The following is an 11717-nucleotide window of genomic DNA, read 5'->3' as shown; positions in this document are numbered from 1 at the left end:
ATTAAATGTAGTGAAGTTCATTTTGTTAAAGCTGACTGAAAAACAAGAATGGCCTCTTCAAGCAGGTTCTCTGTTCTGATATGTCTTCTGCTGAAGATTGGTAAAATAAAATACAAGTTAGTTTCTTTATAATGGGCTAAATCACAAAATCCAATTGATAAAAATGAAGATTTGTTGGAGAGAATTGGCCAGGGAGAGAGGGAGAGAGACAGGGGGTCCGGATAATGGTACATGTCATTCCATTAAAGCAGGGTCCCCCTTGGGAGAATGTCCTATTTTACAGTACATTTTCCTGCTTAGGAAATACCAGTACTGAAAATTGCTGGAGCATTATGGATCTGTTCTATTCCTATCAAGGAGGCAGTTATATAATGGACATTTTGGACAGCTTAATATTAGAACGGTTTATTCCGAGCCAGGGCATTACCAAAACAAAAATGCTCATCATCACAGCATGATTTTTGAGAGAAACCCATAATAAATACATCATGCTTTAATAATTAATATAAATAATTACTTAGAGCAGGGGTTTTCAACCGGGGGTATGCAAACCCCTGGGGGTACTTGTAAAGGTCATAGGTCAGAAATGCACAAATAAAAATGAAAGTAAGAGAAAATAATGATCTTGAATTTTTTAACGGCATTATATATTCTCTAAACCACGATTATTACGTTAACTGCTAATGAAAAAAATAAAATAAATCTATCACGTCCACATTTTCCACCTGTACGCATGCGCAATTTCGATTGCGTGAATTTCCACTCTGGTGATAGAGGTGAAGCAGGCACCTGGCGATTGTACCTGGAGAGCGCTCTGTGATGCTCATGATCTTTGCTGTTTTCAACTTGCCGTATCAGTGAAGCACAGTGTTTCTGCGTTTTTTAGAAGTATAAGTGCTCTGGTAAACATAAATAGTCATCACAATACTCATACTTTAACGAGTTTTGTTTATTACCGCGGCTCAATTTTATTAACAGCAATAGCGGCTGGTTGAATATGTGTTCGGTGTTTGATACATTTCTTACTTGCAATAGAAAAACGAAGGAAAACACAAAAGTCAGAAAGTGCAAAGCGACATAGTTATACAGAGTCCCTATGGATGATTTTTAGCCTAGTAATTAAGTATAGTTTAACGGCACACATAATTATGCTGAGGTGGGAAGTAATAGTAACGTGATACACATTTACAATGCAGACTATTTTTTTTTTTTTTGGTATTATTTATGTTGACTTTTCCCAATAGAAAGCGAAAGATTCCTAAATTCTTTGCATCCAAGTTTTAAGAATGAAGCCTACTGTTTGGTTTTCTCAGACTGTTGTGTAAAATTATATATTAAATAAACTGGAGAAAAAAGAAATGTGTTAACCAGATTAATCTGCATTTTATTGCATCTGTGGTACCATTAAGTGAGCGAAAATTGCAGTGAACTTTAGCTGAAACCTCTCGACAGAAGGGGTACAGTTTAAAAAAAAAGGTTGAAAACCCCTGACTTAGAGTAATAAAGATTGAATATGTTTCATTTTAATTTATTATAATAAATTATATTATCCATGTAATAATAACTGAATGTTAACTTATTGAACCAAATAAACATCCACTGCTGGAGGTGTTTAACTGTATCAACACATAAATATAAAGTTACAAAGAATACAGAATTTTTACAGAGACAGTGCATCTGTACATGGCATGCAATCTACAAAACAATGAGCATTTAAAACTGATATAGGTGGTGGTCTACGAGTAATACAGAAATAAAACTTACCAGTTAAACAAAATTTTGCAGCACATGTGGATATGTGTAAATTATGATCCTCAGCACTTCTATTGCAAGCCTTCCTTCGGCACTTATCCTAGAGAATTGCAGATTCCTTTTGACTTGCATTTATTTATTTATTTTCCAAATGATAAAAGGAATCACATCAAGTTCTTAGAGAAGAAATAAAGTCAAGGGAACTGTTTAAACATTTACATTTGAAAAAATGCATTCATTGAGTTTATTCAGCCAAACCAGGTTCAACAAGACTAGAAACAGTTCTCCGGTCAAAGTTGCTCTTTATACAATGGACCTTGTTTTTGATGCTGAATGATTTCACTTTTCACTCACTTTGCAGATGCTTCCTTTTTCGGTTTTCTTATTTTGGGTTCTAGAATCGTTGAGATAATTCTTCTGAAGCAGCCGGTGGCTTGATTTGAAACTTTGCAGCAGGCAGCTGTGTAAATGATTTAATTCCAAGAAAATCAACTAAAAATGGTTCCTTTGTAATAGAGTGATATTTCGCTCTGATTTTAAGGTTTATATTCCCTCCTTTAACTCCTCCTATGAGCAGGATAACCAACCGCATGATAGACTTCCAAACCGCTGTATGCCTCAGCAAGTGTCACTGAAGCACACATTCACACCCAGTGTCTAAATATGTCTTCAAGATTTATGACAGGGAAAGCACACAGCAATGAGGTATTTAACAATGTTAATTTCTTGTGTATTGTTTTATGGCTGCTTTAACATACTGCTTGAGATCGACTGGATTATCTCTCACTCTCTAAACCATTTTAAAGGAATACTTTAGCCTCTGCATTTAATCTTTGTTCTGTGTACTATCACATGAAATGTGTTCTTATTCATAATGTTTAATAAAGGCACCAGCATATTTTACAGTCTCTGAGAAAGATGAGCCAGATGGAAGTATTCAAATTTAAACAGTTTATTAGATATTTTCCAGTACAAACCTTTAACAAAGTCAACTGGTGGCGAAATTACCAGTGGGTACCCTTATTGAAATCCTAGTGAAAATAAAGCTTAGAAAAGAAATATAGCTCTTTGCAGTCCAATTATTTTGACAAAATAACACTTTAGACCATGTGCTGTTCAAATTGAATTAAAGTGACTTTATTTACATAAAACATGTTTTAAATCACTATATAATAAAACAAGGTTTTATTCTTTTTTTTACTATTTATATGAGGGGAACATTGCAAAAAAAAACAGTTAAAAAAATCACAAAATTCTTGGTTTTGCTGAGTTAGTGACTTTAGAGCAATCACTCGGGTTTCAAACTTATTGTAAATCAATAAGACAACCCCAACAAAGAAAACAAGTGAAAAAAAGTAACCAAAAACAATTTATGTATTTTATAACTTTATTTAAGAACTGCAAAACACAAATGAAAGTACACAAATTTGAACCAACAACAACTATAGAACAAATGTAACTATGTACCTGCTACTCAGATGTACAGTATCTGTAAGTATCCTGTGTGATACTTTTCAAAGCAGACACCTATCTATCACAAAACTATCTATGCTTACAGGTGTGTCTTTAAAAGCCTTAAAAAATACTATAATTTATATTTAAGGTTAAGGTCCTGGATTTCACTGGGTGTCTAATATTTCAAACCCAATATACTACTTCAATAAAGTTGATAAACCCCACAATAATTAATCAACTACTACAGAAGAGCAAAACTGAGTAATAAGGTCTATGTATGATTTTTTTTATTCCTTTTTTTGTAATGATTAGTAATGCCACTTTCTATAACAGCTGTTGAGACTGTGGGGTAAACAGAGGCAAAGAGGCACCTACACATGTGATTGGTACTACTGACAATTACAGTTTAGGTTTCACTGTATGTGATGTGCTGCAGTTTTCACTTGCTCAATAGCACATCACCATGAGTTGATGTGTTTTAGTAACCCACCCCCCCTTCCCCCCTTCAGTAGGAAAATCATAGACTACAGCTGTGTAACAAATATAAAGACAGTATCTCCAAGTGTACTGCCTCTATCAAGTAAAACCGTCACATGACCTTGGCAGCCATAAGTCAGAGAGGTCAAGGTTTTTTGTGGGGAAGTAGGAAGACAACTTTTTCCCACATGGACTGAATCTCAGTTGCGAGAGGCTCAGAGTAACAATCTATTGTTGAATAGAGTGCTTAATTTTTTCAGAGGGGCCATTGTCCAAATGCAAGAAAGAGATCTCAAGAGACGGAAGATGTGTTGAAGATCTTGCGTCAATGGACTCGATTTATCTTTCGAGACGACGTCTTGTATAGAACTAGGAGGGCCCTCGGGAGCAGGAGTTACAGCATCAGCTTGTGCTGCCTGCTGGTTTTCGCCCTCAAGTGTGGGAGGACTACCACGAGAAGGCTGGATACTTTGGAGTAGACAAGACTTTTGCGATGGTGAGTGCCCATTTTTATTGGCTTAATTTCCTTCAAGATATTAATGATCGATGTGCAGCATGTCCTTGATGTCAACAGAAAAAGATGCCTGTAAGGCCTGAAAGGGCCCCCCTTGTGTCTATTCAAACTTCCGCTCCATTAGAGTTCGTTGCACTAGATTATTTGAGTTTGGAATGCTCATCCGACGGATGTCATAGATATGTCATACAGTGCCTTGCGAAAGTATTCGGCCCCCTTGAACTTTGCGACCTTTTGCCACATTTCAGGCTTCAAACATAAAGATATGAAACTGTAATTTTTTGTGAAGAATCAACAACAAGTGGGACACAATCATGAAGTGGAACGAAATTTATTGGATATTTCAAACTTTTTTAACAAATAAAAAACTGAAAAATTGGGCGTGCAAAATTATTCAGCCCCTTTACTTTCAGTGCAGCAAACTCTCTCCAGAAGTTCAGTGAGGATCTCTGAATGATCCAATGTTGACCTAAATGACTAATGATGATAAATAGAATCCACCTGTGTGTAATCAAGTCTCCGTATAAATGCACCTGCACTGTGATAGTCTCAGAGGTCCGTTTAAAGCGCAGAGAGCATCATGAAGAACAAGGAACACACCAGGCAGGTCCGAAATACTGTTGGTAAATTCCGTCTTCTTACCAGTTCTTTGTGGACTCCACACAACATTGGAACCACCTGTCTACCAAAGAATAAAAAAGAAAGATGAAAAGGAGAAATGTGAATGCTGTTTAAGACTTATCCTCTACAGTGGATTAAACCGTGTGAGCAAACTGGTAAGAGATGGAAACATCAAAGTTACAGTGTTTCATGAAAGTGTGAAAAGAAGACCAAGTTGCTGCTAAACAAATATCAGCAATAGGAACATTCTTAATTTTTGCCCAGGAAGTAGCCACACCCCTGTGAGAATGAGCCTTGACATGCTTCACCTGTGGTTAGGGTAGGCACAATTGCATAGCTGCCCCCCGGTGCTTCGGTATCGCGGTGCACGCATAGCCCTTGGTACTTTGGTATCTTGGTGTGCAAGGTACTTATTACATACGACACACGGTGCCCAGCGCTACAGTGTCAGTGCACAGGCACAGTGCCGCATGGTACTGGGTGAGCAGTACGCACGGTGCACATGTGTCTTGGCCCACTGCTACAGCGCTAGTGCAGGAACAAACGGTGCTGCATGGTGCACGCAGTGCATGGTACTCGGTACGCATGGTGCACACGATGTTTGGTGCCCACTGCTACAGAGCTAATGCAAGAGCGCACAGTGCTGCATGGTACTTGGTGCACACAGTGCTCGGCGGTATGCACGGTGCACACGGTGATCGGTGCCGGTTGCAACAGCGTCAGTGCAGGAACGGAGTGCTGCATGGTACATGGTGCACGTAGTGCTTACAGTGCTCTGTGCGTATGGTGCTCGGTAGGCAGGTGTCTAGTACCTCTGTGCACATAGCACCCTCGGGTGCTCGGTGCACGAGGTGCCTCCATGCCCTCTGCCTGTAGACGGTGCTCCACTTCGCTGTAGGCTATGTGCTGCCCCAGGCATGTGACTGCACGTAGTCCAGGCTAGAGACCCCTGTCCAGTTGCTGTGATCGAGACTGCGTGAAATTGCTCTCTCTCGAGTTTTTTGGAGTTCCCCTGCAATTTTGTTGCTGGAAGCAACACACATGCGCCCAGTCCAAGTGTGGCTCAGTGCCTTTCGGCTGCACCCCAAGCACGACAGACACCGTCGGCTGACCGTGTCTCACCTATGCTGGGAAGCTCTATGCTACTGGAGGCAAGCCTCTCACCTGAGCAAAGGCGTAAGGATGGGAGTGATACACAACCATCAATTGGTGATGACAGACACACCCAACTCTGGTTGGGGAGTTCGCAAACCCTGGTCGGATTGCTGGACATCCCTGCACATAAATTCGTGGGAGCTGAGAGCAGCCCACGAGTGGCCCAATGCGTTTTGTATGCTTTCCCGCCAATACCGCTGCTTCATGCTTTCTTCAAGAAGGTCAGGAGAGACAAGGTGATAGTTCTCCTGGTGGCCCCTAGATAGCCGAGGAGATTCTGGTTTTTAAACCTCTGCTAGCTGCTGCAGGGCCAGCCCTGGGGGATCCTGCTGCGCATGGATCTCCTCAGTCAGACGCAAGGCACTCTCTGTCACCCAGGACCGGGCAGACTCCAACTGTGGGTCTGGCCCCTGAACGGGACCATCTGCCCGCCTTAGGGCTCTCAGATGCAGTTGTCAGTACACTGCAGAATGCTAGGGCCTCCTCCACTGGGGCATTACACGCCATATGTGTAAGTATTTTCAAAATTGGTGCATGGCCAGAGGACATGACCCCAATTATTGCCCTATAGCAACTAATTTGCAGTTTCGGGCTCGATGGAAAAAGAGAAATGGCTTCCTCAGGATGACGGTTTTAATCCCTTGGTGGGCGGGACAAAGTGTGTCATCCCAGGAAGGGGTCTATCGGCAGATCTGGTATAGAGAGCTCAGCGATACCTACCCAATGGGCAACCATATCCCATACATAATGTCGTTGGTGGTCGTCTTCTCTTTCAGGGAACCAGGGTTACGGTAAGTAATCTAACGTTCATTGACACAGCGAGCCAATATAATCCCAGTCAGGAAAGCTGTTTTCAAAGTGAGGTGTTTCATATCGGCTGATGCCATAGGCTCATATATTTTATTTTATAAAATAACGACACTCACATCAACCTCATTATTCTTTAAAAGTTACACATTGTGTTTCTTTCAATCGTTTCTTTTCTGCACTTACGTAATTCAAGTCATACAAGCAACTGTCGTCAGCATTGCCATTCTAATTAATGAAACTCAGTATATGAATTGAATTTTCATATTCCTCCTTGTGTAACAGTTCTTTTGCTTAATAAAATGAAGAGATTTCTCCTATAAATAGCTGGTTTTCTTCATTCTCTGTTGTGTAACCACTCAAGACACATAGACAGTGAATAGACCCAAAAGATAATAATCAGAACTGGGAAACCTACGGAAGCATCCTAGTGCCAATTAAAAAATATATATATTAAAAAAAGTATCTCTACCCCCCTGAGAGAATGAGCCTTGACGTGCTTCACCAGTGGTCTTCCTTCAAGTTCATAACAGAGCTTGATACAGTCCTTAATCCATGCTGCTATTGTCTGTTTTGTCACTGGTCTGCCCTTAAGGAGAGGGGCAAATGAGATGAACAGCTGACCACTATTCCGAAGGGATTTGGTCTTGGATATGTAGATCAATAGTGCCCGTCTGACATCCAGCAGTGCAATTCCTTATCCTCCTCCGTCTGATGAGGTGCAGGATGAAATTCTGGTATGATTATCGCTTGTGATAGGTGGAACTCTGAGACCACTTTAGGAAGAAAAGAAGGATCCTGTTATTAAAAAATGGCATGTATGGCTCACCAATTACTAAAGCCTGCAGTTCACTGACACAGTGAGCCAATATAATCCCAGTCAGGAAAGCCGTTTTCAAAGTGAGTTGTTTCATATCGGCTGATGCCATAGACTCAAATGGATGATGCATGAGACGCCTCAGTATCAGAGACAAACTCTACTGGGGTACGATGTGAGGTGTGGGGAGCCCCTTGAAGAACCTACTCACTAGTGGATGGGATCCCACCGATACGCCAGCTCATACTGTTAGGAAGCTAGAAATTGTAGATGAATAGACTTTAATAAATGAAACAGGCACCACGCGTATGGACTTGCGCGACTACTCAGACTGTCTGCCAGCACATTTTACTTCCCTGGTAGGTAGACGGCGTTTAGTTTGATGCCACTTTCCAAGCTTCAATGCCAGAGAGCATAAGGACCAGGATTTTGTCCCCCCTGGTGGTTTATGTAATGTACTGCTACAGTGTTGTCTAGATATACCTGGACAGACCTGCCCCTGAGTATGGGACCGAAATGTTGAAGTGCCAAGAAACACAGCTCCAGGAAGTTTATATGATGTGAGTGTTGGTAGAAATCCCAGGAATATCCTCTGGTTGTTGGCTCCTGAAAGGACGGCCTAGATCTAGTGTATTGGTGGAAACCCACCAGTTTGCATCTTGCTTTGCTCTGGCGGATATTGTCACCTGGTGAGAGGGTGACTGTAGAGGAGACCACTGAAGACAGTACTGGAGGCCCCTCACGTGCAGGCAGGCATTCGGGACCAAGAGAACGGCTGACGCGATGTGACCCAGCAGCTGCTGGAATGCACTCGCCAGAGCAGAGCTGAACTTCAGAAATCTCGCTGCAAGCCTCTTCTGCAGGGAGACAGAGTGGCAGTAGTTGAGGGAGTGTTCAGAGTCTCCCCCAGAAAGGAGATCTAAAGCGGCCCTCCTGATATCAGCTTAGATCTGAAGCTCCTGGAGGCTGAGCATGAAGAGCTCCTGGCATGTCTGGATCCAGACCTGCGGCTGGGCTGGGTGCTGGGAAGTTCTCAGTGCTTGTCTTGCTTCATGCGTGGTCTTGCAGACAGCAGATAGCAGATGTCCCTTAAAAGGGAGTTCAACTAGCTGTCCCTGTTCTAAGCAGGCAGAGAAGACAACTGTAGAGTATCAGTCCTACACGCCACCACGCTGTGAGCCATTACACACGCTGATGTATCTATAGAATCACAGGCAGCTTGCAAGTCAGTTTTAGCTGTGACAGTAATTGTTTAGCAACCTCCAAATTTGCAGGCGTGGGGTCAGACAATAGTCTGCACGTGTCCATCCACAGGCCATGTTGGTAACTTGTCATGTGAGCCTGGTAGTTTGCAATACGCATGCCCACAGAAGCTGCAGAAAATGTCTTTTAGATAATTCTGAGTCTTACTGGAAGCCCGGTCTGAATGCTTGTTTTTCAGGGTGGCAGATAAAAGTCCTGGAGCAAATGTAGGATTTTTAAAAATGTCATCCTTATGACCTGTGGGTATTTTATAGAACCTACGAGCCCTTTGTAAAGTAGGCTCTATCCCTGAAGGGGTTTGCCAAACTGATTCCATAGATTGCCACATGTCTGAGTTAAAGGGAAATCCCTGAAAAATATCAGAAGCAGGAGTGTCTAGAATACTCATAAATCCAACAGACTTTCCTGCCGCCTCCTGGACATTCAGAGCGACTGCAATAAGTTTCATTAAGCCCTCTGAATCTTTTTAATTTAAAGAGGATTCAGAGACATCAACCTCATCGGAAGGAAAGTCTGTCTCAAATTCACCTTCCTCTATATCTGTACAGGGGTCTGGCTGTGCTAACATTTCAATGGGAGGATCAGGCGGTAACACATGATATGGTTTTTCATTGAGCTGCATAACAATCTCAGATACCATCGCTTTAACAAACTACTGTAGGATAGCAGGTGTTACGTAATTAATAATACACTCCTTCCAAATAAAGTTACAGATTATCCAGCGCTGTTAATCCTGATCACACAGCCAGTCTCCACGCCCGTGTCCGGTGCCCCAGACTTCTGAACAGAGGTCAGAACAGCCGCTCTTTGGGTAAATAATGCGGCGTGCAAAGCAGAAAGCGGCTGGTAAGAAGATTCTCCTCCAGTATGAGGGCTTGCTCAGCAAATACATGCCCATTATCTCTTCTGCACTCCCAAATACTTAGACCAGGGGTTTTCAACCTTTTTTTGAAACTACCCCTTCTGTCGGGAGGTTTCAGCTAAAGTACCTTGCAATTTTCGCTTACTTAATGGTACCACAGTTGCAATACAAGGCAGAATAGTCTGGTTAAAACATTTCTTTTTTATTAAATATATAATTTTATACAACAGTCTGGGACAGAAAACCAGAAGCGGGCTTCATTCTTAAAACTTGGATGCAAAAAATGTTGGAATCTTTCGCTTTCTATTGGGAAAAGTCATTATAAATAATAATACAAAAAGATAGTCTGCACTGTAGATCTTTATCACGTTACTATTTACTTCCCACCTCAGCATAATTATGTGTGCCGTTTAAAATGTTTACATTATCAAAAACATTCACCTCAAGATAAAACTATACTTAATTACTAGGCTAAAAATCATCCATAGGGACTCTGTATAACTATGTCGCTTTGCACTTTCTGACTTTTGTGTTTTCCTTCGTTTTTCTATTGCAAGTAAGAAATGTATCAAACACCCAACACATATTCAACCAGCCGCTATTGCTGTTAATAAAATGCACCCGCGGTAATAAACAAAACTCGTTAAAGTATGAGTATTGTGATGACTATTTATGTTTACCAGAGCACTTATACTTCTAAAAAAAAACGCAGAAACACTGTGCTTCAGTGATACGGCAAGTTGAAAACAGCAAAGATCATGAGCAGCACAGAGCGCTATCCAGGCACAATCGCCAGACGTCTGCTTCACCGCTATCACCAGAGTGGAAATTCACGCAATCGAAATCGCGCATGAGTACAGGTGGAAAATGTGGACGTGATAGATTCTGTGTTTTGTTTTGTTTTTCATTAGCGGTTAACTTTGAGCGGCTAAACAAAGACTAAATAATCGTGGTTTAGAGAATATATAATACCGTTAAAAAAATTCCACTTCATTATTTTCTCTTACTTTCATTTTCATGTGTGCATTTCTGAGTCGTAGACCCTTAGAAGTACCCCCGGTTGAAAACCCCTGGCTTAGACAGACCAGCACAGAATGAAGGGGGTATACTTTCGATTTAGAAATCAAAGAAAACTAAAGAAAGTTAATAACGAACGTAATCACTACTATGTCCACGCTTCCTAGCTTTTTATGAAACAAGGAAACATGCAGGACATTTGACCCTTCTGCGTAATTACCAATGCATGCATTTAAAAGTATGTGTTTTGTTTTGTTTTGTTTTTGTTAAAACTCCGGGCAATCCAGTCCGCATGAATGTTCCTCATGATGGGTACAGCAGCTCCAGGTGAATTAGGGAACAAGGCTTCGTTTTTAAAGCTCTCTTTTTGCACAATCTATATGTCATGTGCCTTTGTAACTTGCGTGGGCAAGTTTGTTTTTATCAGTTACATAATACAACATGCCCTCTTTTTTATTATTTAACCATCGAGGACAGTTAACACAATCAATACAGTGTTATTCAACCATAAAGCACAAAAAGCAAATAAATATAAGAGGAATGGATTGTTTCTGTGGGTCCATACAAACGTTGGCCTGTACATGTGATGTTTGAAATGATGTCCATGTTTTTCTACAATAGTGATGCTCTTCACCTTTACATTTTAAACACCAATCCTTCAACTGTTCTCACCAACAGTCCTCCAGACTCCTTGGAACAGTATCAGCTTGCTTCTGGGTGTTACTCAGAGTTAACACAAACACAACTGTTTACTGCATTTGAATACACACTGATGTATGCAATTACTGGACTGTGGCTTACTTTAATACTTCTTAAACTGGGTTTAAAATCTGAATCTATTTTTGTTTGTTTTTGTTTTGTTTTTTTACAGTGGCTTATTAAGGACAGTAGGGGAAAAAAAATGGTTATGTCAAGATCACAAGATTAATTCTCAGGATCTTGACATTTCAAACCCTGATGCCAAGATCACAAGATAA

This window comes from Acipenser ruthenus, chromosome 19, assembly GCF_902713425.1.
Source record: "Acipenser ruthenus chromosome 19, fAciRut3.2 maternal haplotype, whole genome shotgun sequence".
NCBI classification, from domain to species: domain Eukaryota; kingdom Metazoa; phylum Chordata; class Actinopteri; order Acipenseriformes; family Acipenseridae; genus Acipenser; species Acipenser ruthenus.
The sequence above is the reverse complement of the archived record's forward strand: the minus strand, read 5'-3'. Positions refer to the sequence as shown.